Source organism: Pinus tabuliformis, chromosome Q, assembly GCF_031772625.1.
Source record: "Pinus tabuliformis cultivar Carrire ecotype Pingquan chromosome Q, CPIR1, whole genome shotgun sequence".
Classification (NCBI taxonomy): Eukaryota; Viridiplantae; Streptophyta; class Pinopsida; order Pinales; family Pinaceae; genus Pinus; species Pinus tabuliformis.
In genome coordinates this window covers 840049109-840059817 of record NC_142296.1, presented here as the reverse complement: position 1 = coordinate 840059817, position 10709 = coordinate 840049109, and positions in this window count along the sequence as shown.

The following is a 10709-nucleotide window of genomic DNA, read 5'->3' as shown; positions in this document are numbered from 1 at the left end:
CTGAAGCCATCTAAAAGTGAGAAGTACTTTTTATCGGCAAGGGTGTCTAGCACCTGATCGATGAAAGGAAGGGGAAAGTAATCCTTGAGAGTGGCTTTGTTTAATTCTTGATAATCAATGAAAATATGCCATCTCCCATATTTCTTAGGGACTATCACTAATGGAGAGACCCACTGGCTGTCAGAAATGGGGTAGATGAAATTAGTATCTAATATTTTTTGTAATTCTTCCTTAACAATATCTCTTAGTGCAGGATTCATTCGTCTCTGGGGTTGTCAGACAGGTCAGACTCCCTCCTAGATATAGATATGATGAGTACAAGTCTCTGGAGGAATTCCTTTCATGTCTTCATAACTCCAAGTGAATGCATCCAAATGATCTCGCAACAAGGTAACAAGCTGTTCTTGTTGAGATGACTCCAGGTCTGAACTAATGTGTAAGGATTTGCGTGGAATAATTTCAACAAGAGTGATCTCGGGCTCAAGAGTACAGGAAGATGATGCCACAATATGGGATAAGGAAGGTTTGGAATCAAAGTTTTCTTGAAAATCTAGACTAAAGATCTGGTAAAGTGTATCAAAACTAGGCATAGTGTCTAGATTGTTCAAGAAATCTTGCAATTCACCATCCTGAGCAGACTCAGTATGACGCTGAATCGAAGAAATAGGCCGGGTCTCTTCATCACTACTGTCATAATCTAATTATAAGGTATCATTGAGTTCCTGAATAGATCTAGTAGGTGGGTATAAGGTGACCTTTTTCCTAGAGTCTCCATGTGAAATGTACATATCACTGGAGCGACATCCAATATAAGCATCAACCATGGCAAGCCATGGTCATCCCAGAATCAAAGGATGTCCTCCCACTGGATTCTTTGGCTGAAGCACAATGAATTCGCGTGGTATTCCCATGAATCTATAGAGACAACCATGTCATCTAATACTCCATCAGGCTTGATTTTAGATCTGTTTGCAAGTTCAAGCATGGTGGGTGTAGGATGAATATGGCCCAACCCAAGTTGTTCCATAGTTTGCCTAGTCATCACATTGATGGCCGCCCCCAGGTCTATTAATACATTAGAGACAAGGATATCACCTATATGGACAGAAACAACCCAGTTTCCAGGATCTGTATATTTCTCCATCAATACGCATCCTATCATTAACTCAACTGCTCTACGAACAAATTGCATGGTCCGAGGTTCTACTCTCTTCCTCCCTAGATTTTTAAGACATAATTCTCGAATGATATTTATACAGATGGGAATTTATCGGATAACCTGAAGTAAAGGAACCTTTTATACAAAGATTCCTTAATTTAGAAGCCAGAGTGGAATCGTGGTCACTCTTCTCCATGACCAACCGTTTTGGATAGGGGGGCTGGTTTGAACAAGATGGTGAATCTGAAGGTACGGGAATGGGTTGAAGGGTGATATTTTTTTCCAAATGATCAGGAGTTACCTCCTATTTTTTCTCCTCAATAATCACCGTGGACTGTTTTTGTTTTTTCTGGTCTAACCACCCTTCTTGATCTCAATTGAAGCTCATTTATCCCAACCGACAGCGTTTGATAGGTAGGAAGAGGGGATGGTCCAACCGAATGAATCAATTGTACCGCCTTATTATTAGGATTCGGTACCGGTTGAGCATGTAGTTGAGGTGGTCTGAATGATGGTGGTAAAGGAAATGGTGGCAATGATTGACTTTGCTGAGGTGGAGAGGGAAAAGATGGTTGTGACATATGGTGTGGTGCATAGGAAGGAGGATATGATGGCATCTGAGCAGGATATGAATGGTATGAATGGTTTGGCCCTCTCCATCCTTGTTGCCAAGGTTGAGAGGATTGTCCATGATGAAAATGATTTCCATGCTGCCAATGTTGAGAGTGATGATTATTATTATAATAGGAATATGGAGGTGCATTATAGTCCTAAAAATGTGGTTTAGGAGCCATACTTGCACTTATCAGTGGCTAGTTTCTTCGTGCTCCCATGGCATGTAATGGCTCAAGTTCGGATTGCTCTCCTTCAAGTATAGATTTTAATCCCGGTATGGAGGGGCACTCCTCGATGGCATGGTTTTCTGCACAAATCACACATTTATTAGCACCTTTCATATCAACAGGACATTCTCTTAAAGGATGCTTTTTTTTACACTTTGGAGAAAAAACAGACAATGAATCTTGTTCTTTTTCTAATTTTTGCTGAACTTTCAAAGAGTCTAGTTGTTTGCTAACAATATTCATTATTTCAATTTTCATGTTGTCCATTTTATTATCCAAGCCAATGATCATAACATCTTTAGATCCCAATTTGTTAGTTTTGCTTCGACCTCCTCTGGTGGATCTAGATTTATTTCTGGAGAACTTCCTACACAAGTCACAAATTTATTCAAAAGTCTTCTGGGCAATGTCTCCTTGTCCTAACAACTTTAGATTATGTCTAGAATCCTTAGTAAGTCCTCATAGGAACAAGGTTTGAATAATACTTAAATCAAATTTGTGTTTGGATCTTTGGAGTATATACAAAAATCTCTCTAAGAAATCCTCTAAAGTCTCATCATCACCTTGTACAATAGCGAAGATCTCATTCTGCATTTCTCTATTTTTATAATATTCCTGATATTTATTCAAAAATACTCTCTTCATTTGGTCCCAAGAACTTACAATGTTTCCTCCTAGTCCCATGAACCAACGCAAGGCTGAATCCTTGGGAGTTGTAGTAAACAACTTTAATTTATGGGCATCAGAAGAATAATCATAATTCCGACACAATATGTCAATTTCAAAAAGAAATGAATCTGGGTCTTTGTGCACCTTACCATGAAAGTGTGGAAGAGATGAAGGTGAAATATTATTCATTGTACATTCTCTTCTGAGTTTACTATTGGAAATCCAAAAGTGGACTGCTCTTCATGTACCTGGTTCTCGCCAGTTCCCTTTGCATGGTCTTCATGATCAGCCATTGTTGTGCCTCCAATCGAACCACTTTTAGAAGGTGAAGTTTGACTAATGCTGAATTGAACTTTCCAATCACCTTTAGTCGAGTCCTTCTTCCCCGATCGCCTTTAGCCTCCTTCTTCCCCTTTTCGGGTTGTGTCACACCTGAATCACTATGTCCAGAATCCAAGTGGACTGTTCTAGCGTTATGAGTTTGAGTTTGCTTGGAATTTCTACCTGCAAAAGAAGGTCCAATATGAGAAGAGTTTTCAGAGCTTTCAATATTTTTTCGGCCCTTATTGGGCTTCAGACCCCTACATTTCTTAGGCATTCATTTTAAAAAGTCAATTGCAAGAAAAAACAAAATTCAAATGCTTATAAAGAAAAAGAATCTTTTAATTGCTGCAATGGAAAAAATCAGCACTCGTAAAATCCTCAAAACAATAGAAGCATACTGCAGAAAAAATAATAGCAGACTTATCCCTATTGCAAAAAGTGGAAAGTTCTTACCAAGTCAAATCACCTCCTCGACAACGACGCCAAAATGTTGGGTACAAGAATTGCGGTCATGCAGACTGCTTCAACACTTAATTGTCAACCGGGGGGGTTTCTTAAACTTAGAGACGAAGCACAGGAAATGCCAGAAACGATATGAACTTTTCCAAACTCTATTGCTACTTCCTTAATTGCAATCTTGTAGAATCAAAAAGAAAAGATCACTCGACAATTCACACCAAAGATATTTTAGTGCCGGAATATGAAAGAAAGTACTTTTGCAGGAAAATAAATGAAAGGAATTCTCAAACCTCTTGCAAACAATCTTTGATTAATGAAAATGTAAATCTATGTTCGTCTTCAGTATAGTTGTGTGTCAGGTTAATAATTGGACCCTTGAAGATATCTAACTCCTTATAGATTTTTCTCCCTGCACTAAGCTATTATTCATGTACTTCTGCAATGTGCTTGCACTAGTACCAAAACAAAGCTTAGGTGTTGGAAGTGTATTTTACACCTGTACTGAAGATTTATGTCTTCATGCAGGAGCTCTAAGCCTCAAGGCTAGAGCACTCTGTTCTTGTATCAGGAGATCGATTCCTATAACGGGACAGAGGTTCCTGCACCAAGTTTTCCAATCCTTCTTTCAAGAAAATAAAGAATGTGTTAACTAGGAAAAAGAACTTGCAAAGTTGAACAAAAATTCAAAATAAATTCTTCAAACCAAAAGATGCTTCAATCAACCTTAATGTCTAGAACAAGAATTAATCTTCTAAGTCAAAGCACACTCTTCTTTAATTAAGGAACTTCTTCATGTAATCTAAAAGATCATTTAATTGTGACAGTAGGCTTCAATCCTGTAATAGTTATCCACACGAACTGATCTGCATTCATAACCTTCTTAACTCAGAAAGATTCCCTTTAAGAATAATTATGCATAAGTCTGATCTTTCCTAAACAGCATAAAGTGTAGGCGCATACCAGTGTGTCACAACAACATTCGGTTTCTGATTATCAAAAGTATGTTTAATTCAAAATATTAAGAACAATTTGGAATGAAAATCACAATCTTTAGAATCGCATTAAGACTCATCAAATACATATAAGAATAAAAGACTATTACTGTAATGAACTAGAGGAATTGTTAATTTATGGTATGTTCTATGCTTAGAGCAGTTTACTTCTTTTCTTATTATTATCCACAGATTAGTAATCACATGTACATAAAGTAAAGTGCAGATATAACATTAAATGATCGACAAACAAGCCAAGACAAGAGACACAAGATGTGGCGGCTAGCCAGGGACAAACCCCAATATGGGAAACCCTTTGATCAAATCTTCTTTTATCTTCAATAATTCAACAGAGAGAAACAATACATAAATCTGATTTACATCAACAGCAGAAAACCCTAGATTAGCCCTCAACTAGGGCAGAAAATATCTTGCAAATCGACCGTCGGATCGGCTTGATTCCTTCACCAAAAAATGCGGCCTTCTGAGGAGAGTCAGTTCCACCTACAACACAGTTCTGAGAGAGAGTCTGATGGTCAACGCTAGTCAAACTTCCGATCTGCAGTTGCAGACCTAAATCTGCGTCCTTCCTTCCACACATGTGAGAGAAGAGTCTCTTTTTGCGCAGTAGGAGAAGAGCCTCTTTTTTGCGCAGGAGAGAGAGAGAGATGTGATGAGATGAGTGTGTCCAAATGAGGAAAATACCTCCTGTATTTATATACAAATGTTGATGATTGAATAGATGCAACTATTAGGCTTCTGAGCCTACATGAGTTGCTGGTCGGCTTGATAATTATTCCATAATCAAAATAAATTCATATCTCCATAAATACTTATTGGAATCAGATGATCTTTAGATCAATCCTACACCTCTTCACGAGAGGAATGTAATAAAAATATTATCAGGCATGAATAAGATGACCCATATGGACTTTGGCCCTAGTTGCCAATTTTAACACTCCCTCTCAACTAGGGAGAACTCCATCTGCAATTCGTCTGTCGGTCGCTACTATTCATCCATCAAATGCACTACCCTGTACAGCTTGACCCCCGCTCTGCTCTGCTCTATCCTGCTTGCTCTACTCTGTTCTATTTTTCCCTGTTTTGATCTGCTCTGCTTTGTCCGAATTATGAAGAAGAAGAAATGATCGAGGATGTATCATACTGACTCAAAGTCAGTCTCGGAGTGTGTACCACTGGTCCCAAACCAGTCCTCAACCGACTCGAAGTCAGTGTCATAGTCGGTACAACTCCTACCACTGGTCCCAGACCAGTATCACCCTCCACTGACTCAAAGTCAGTCTCAAAGTGTGTACCATTGGTCCCAGACCAGTCCTCAACTGACCCGAATTCAGTGTCATAGTGCGTACAACTCCTACCGCTGGTCCCAGACCAATATCATTGATCCTAGATAAATGAAGGTCATCCTAGCATAGCGAGTACGGTAGATACAGCGATGAATCCATCAGTACTACTATGGTCCCTATCCTTATTTCCTTGCTCATTGATCAGATGAGAGGTACTTCCCATGAGTCCCAGACTGCATGGGTAGGATTCCTTGACAGGAGAAATAATCAATCTTGTCCACAGGAGAGCAAATCATCCTGTCCCACAAGAGAGCGAATCATCTTGTCCCACAAGAGAGCGAATCATCTCGTCCATAGGAGAGCGAATCATCCTGTCCACAGGAGAGCGAATCATCTTGTCCACAATCGCCATGGAGAACATATCATCCAGGCCTCACAGGAGAACTAATCATCTTGCTACATAATCATCATGGAGAACTCATCATCCAGACCTCACAGGAGAACTAATCATCTTGCTACATAGTCATCATGGAGAACACATCATCCAGACCTCACAGGAGAACTAATCATCCTGCTACATAGTCGTCATGGAGAACACATCATCCAAACCTCATAGGAGAACTAATCATCCTGCTACATAGTCGCCACAGGGTGTCACAGGGAAAGTTTTGATTCTTTTACTCTGTACACGTACACCACCAGGGGATGGTGAGTCACCCTGTGGTTATATGTCGCTCCAAGAAGTACCCCGCGCCCCCTCGGAGCTCCCAGATCTCAATACATCATACAGGACCCTCATTAGAGGGTCTTTGAATGACACCAAGTCATTCTCGGAAAGTCACGAATTTGACCTTCCCTAGGGGCTTTGTCAGAATGTCGGCGACCTGTTCATTTGTACCGATATGTTGGAGCCTTATTGCTCCTCGCTGCACCATATCTCAAATATAGTGTTACCTAATATCGATATGCTTGGAGCAATCATGAAATACGGGATTCTCTGACAAACGAATCCCACTCTGGTTGTCACATAGGATCATGGTGGTATCCAATGTAAATCCAAATAGCTCACTAAAGAGCTTTCGGAGACAAACTGCATCATAGGAGGCCATGCTAGCAACAATATACTCTGCCTCGGTGGTGCTCAAAGCCACCAACTTCCGCTTCCTTCTCATCCAGGATATTGAAGCAGATCCCAAGGAGAAACAACACCCGGAAGTGCTCTTACAGTCCACCACACTGCCTGCCCAATCAGCATCAGTGTATCCAAGTAGTGTCACATCTCTGACATTGTATCTTAACCCATATGTAATTGTGCCATGAAGATATCTTAACAGATTCTTGGCACCAATCCAATGTATGTAGTGAGGTTCAACCATATGTTGACTTAATGTGTTGACTGCAAAGCATATATCTGGATGGGAGTTCACTAAGAACATTAATGTTTCAACGAGTTGCCGATACTTGGTGGCATTTCGTAAAACAGGTCCAGTAGTACTACCGCTTAACTTCTTGAAGTCAAGCTCCATCAGGGTAGTTACTGGCTTGCAGTCCACCATACTGAATCTTTCCAATATCTTCACCACATACTTTCCTTGAGATAGGAAAATTTCCCTTGGCTTCTGCCACACTTCAAGTCCTAGGAAATAGTGCATCAGTCCTAGGTTATTCATTTCAAATTCAGAAGCCAACTCCCTCTTACATTTGTGAATGAGAGGGTCTGCACCTGTTAGAAAGAGGTCATCCATATACAACACCAGTATGAGAGGTTTGTCATCTTCAACCTTAAAGTAAAGGTTAGGATCCGCTTCACTTCTAGTGAATCCTAGCTTCATCAAGTAGCTATCGATCCTCTCATACCATGCTCGGGGTGCTTTCTTCAGCCCATAGAGAGCCTTCTTCAACCTACATACATGATATTTTTGATCATAAATCTCAAATCCTCCAGGTTGCTCCACGTAGACCTCTTCTTTGATCGAACCATGCAAGAACGTGGTCTTGAAATCCATCCGATGTAGGTTCCATCCTTGTGAAGCTGCAAGGGCTATGATCAAGTGGATGGTGGTATATCTGGCAACAAGTGAAAATATCTTGTCCTAGTCTATACCTTTCTTCTGGGAGAAGCCACAAGCGACAAAACGAGCCTTATATTTTTCCATACTTCCATCCACTGCATGCTTTATCTTGTAAAGCCATTTAGAAGTGACAACTGTCTTGTCCTGGGGTCTGGGAACTACTTTCTAGACATCATTCTTCATAATAGACTCATATTCTTCGGTCATAACATCCTTCCATACTTGATGCTTGACGACATCTGAGAATGATGAAGGCTCATTTTCTATGATTGTGCTCAGGATGGTCAGGTATCCCTGATACATGTTGGGTTTCTTACTTTCACGGAAGGTTCCTCAGGGTGCAGTGTGTCCTTCAACATCATCAAGTAGCCCCCTAAGCCAAGAGGGCCTCTTCCTAGAAGAGGAAGGCTCAGGTGTATCAATAGAATCCATGGGTTATTCCACATCAGGCATTGTTTCATCATCCTTTTCTTTTGGTTCCTTGGTGTCGGCTTCTAGAGAGCTCCTCAAATTCAGAAGATTGTCCACCTTGCTGAGAGCCATATATTTGTCAAAGGTGACACCATGAATAATCACGACTTCCCTTTGACTGACTACATAGATTCTATAGCCCTTAGTATTTTCACCATAGCCCACGAAGATTCCTTTCTTTCCAGATGCACCCAATTTATTCCTTTTCTCTTTCGGCACATGAAAATATACAGGGCTTCCAAAAATTCTAAAATGAGATACGTCAGGTTTCTTACCAGTGAACATTTCTTCAGGAGTCTTGGACCCAATGCTTGATGAGGGCATCGATTTTGTACATATACGACGGTGCTTGCAGCTTCAACCCATAGAAATTTCAAAAGTCTTTGATGATGGAGCTTGGCATGGACAACTTCCACAATCGTACAATTCTTCCTTTCTGCCACACCATTCTGTTCAGGAGTATATGGTGTAGTAATCTCCCTCTTAATGCCAACCTCTTTACAAAAGTCATGAAACTCGTTAGATTCATATTCAGTTCCATTATCAGTGCTTAAGATCTTGATCTTCTTTTCGCTTTGATTCTCGATCAAGGCTTGAGATGTGTCACAAGACATGACACCTAGCGAACTTCCTTCGACCTGATATAATGAATCAACTCGAAACCCAAGATTGAAGGCATCTTTAATATTGTTTTTCCATGCACGTACCTTACCATCGATGAAAGCCACCTTGTAGCCTTTGTCTTCCATTTCCGAAATGTACACCAGGTTCTTTTTGAGGTCAGGTACATATAATACATCCTGTAAGTGGATCATATTACCTTGATTCAATTTAAGAGAGACATTGTCTACACCTTTCACGGCATATTTCATATTATCTCCAAGGACAATTTCCAGGTTAGTTTCTTTCTCTATCAGATTATGGAGAACTTCTTTGTAACCAGTGAAGAGCCTTGAGGCACCATTATCAATAAGCCAAATTCCCAACGAGTCCGAAGGAGCAGAGGTAGATAGAGCAGCTAGTAGATAATATTCATCCTACTTATTGTCAACAGTGTTAGATTCATACCTGGAATTTCTAGCCTTCTTGAATGATTGTCCTCTTCCTTGATTTCCAACACTCCTTTTACCTCTGCTATTAGATTTGCCATTCCTTTGATTTCCATGAGAGGGATTTTGATCATCGTCTTGGTGTGAGTCCCTTTTATTAGGGCACTCCCTTGCATAATGACCTGCTTTATCACAAATGTAACATCGTCCTTTTCTTCCACCCTTAGGTCCAACCTTTCTTTTTGATTTAGTCTCGAAATGATTTCTTTTCTTAGCATGAGAAGAAAAGGCAGCAGGAGGACCTTTAGGCATGGGCATTTCTTACTCTTCTATCCTTGTTTCTTCTTGAATGCATCTAGCCATTAATTCCTCGAAACCAGGAATTACATTATTGTTGAGAAGAGTAGTCTTGAACACGTACCATTTGGATGGTAATCCTCCAAGAGTCGTGAGTGCCATTTCCCTATCAATAATAATCTCCCCAATAGATAGGAGATCATTCATGATCTCGGTGATTCTTAAGAAGTATGCTTGCATACTCTCATCTTTTCCCTTCTTAATTTCCTTTAGCTTATTTCTAAGAAACAAGACTTGATTTGCATCATTAACTTTAAATAAAATCACCAGTCTATCGTATATTTCCTTGGAGGTGTTCAGGTCGGAGATGTAGGCCACCAAGCGCTTGTCAATAGAGTCTTGGATGATCTTCTTTGTTTTGACTTCGACGGTTTTCCATTTGTTCTTGGCAGCAGCGGGTGCATTTGATGGAGGCTCAACAATATTGCTTCTCACATGGTCCAACACTCCTTTATCTTCTAAGGTTAGATCGAGAGACATCTTCCATCTGTGATATTCAGCTTTCTCACGGAGATTGCCTTCGGCAGGGAAGAGTGTTGAGGAACCCACAGTTCTTTTAGGATAGCCTTGCCAATCTTCTCTTCGGTGATTTCTCTTGCTCTTGCTCAGGCTTTGTCTTCACCTCAGCTCTGATACCATGTTAATTTAAGATATGTTCTATGCTTAGAGCAGTTTACTTATTTTCTTATTATTATCCACAGATTAGCAATCACATGTACATAAAGTAAAGTGTAGATAGAACATTAAACGATCGACAGAAAAACAAGCCAAGACAAGAGACACAAGATGTGGCGGCTAGCCAGGGACAAACCCCAATATGGGGAAACCCTTTGATCAAATCTTCTTTTATCTTCAATAATTCAGTAGAGAGAAATAGTACATAGAAGCAACAAACCCTAGATCAACCCTCAACTAGGGCAGACAATATCTTGCAAACCGACTGTTGGATCGGCTTGATTCCTTCACCAAAAAATGCGGCATTCTAAGGAGAGTCAGTTTCACCTACAA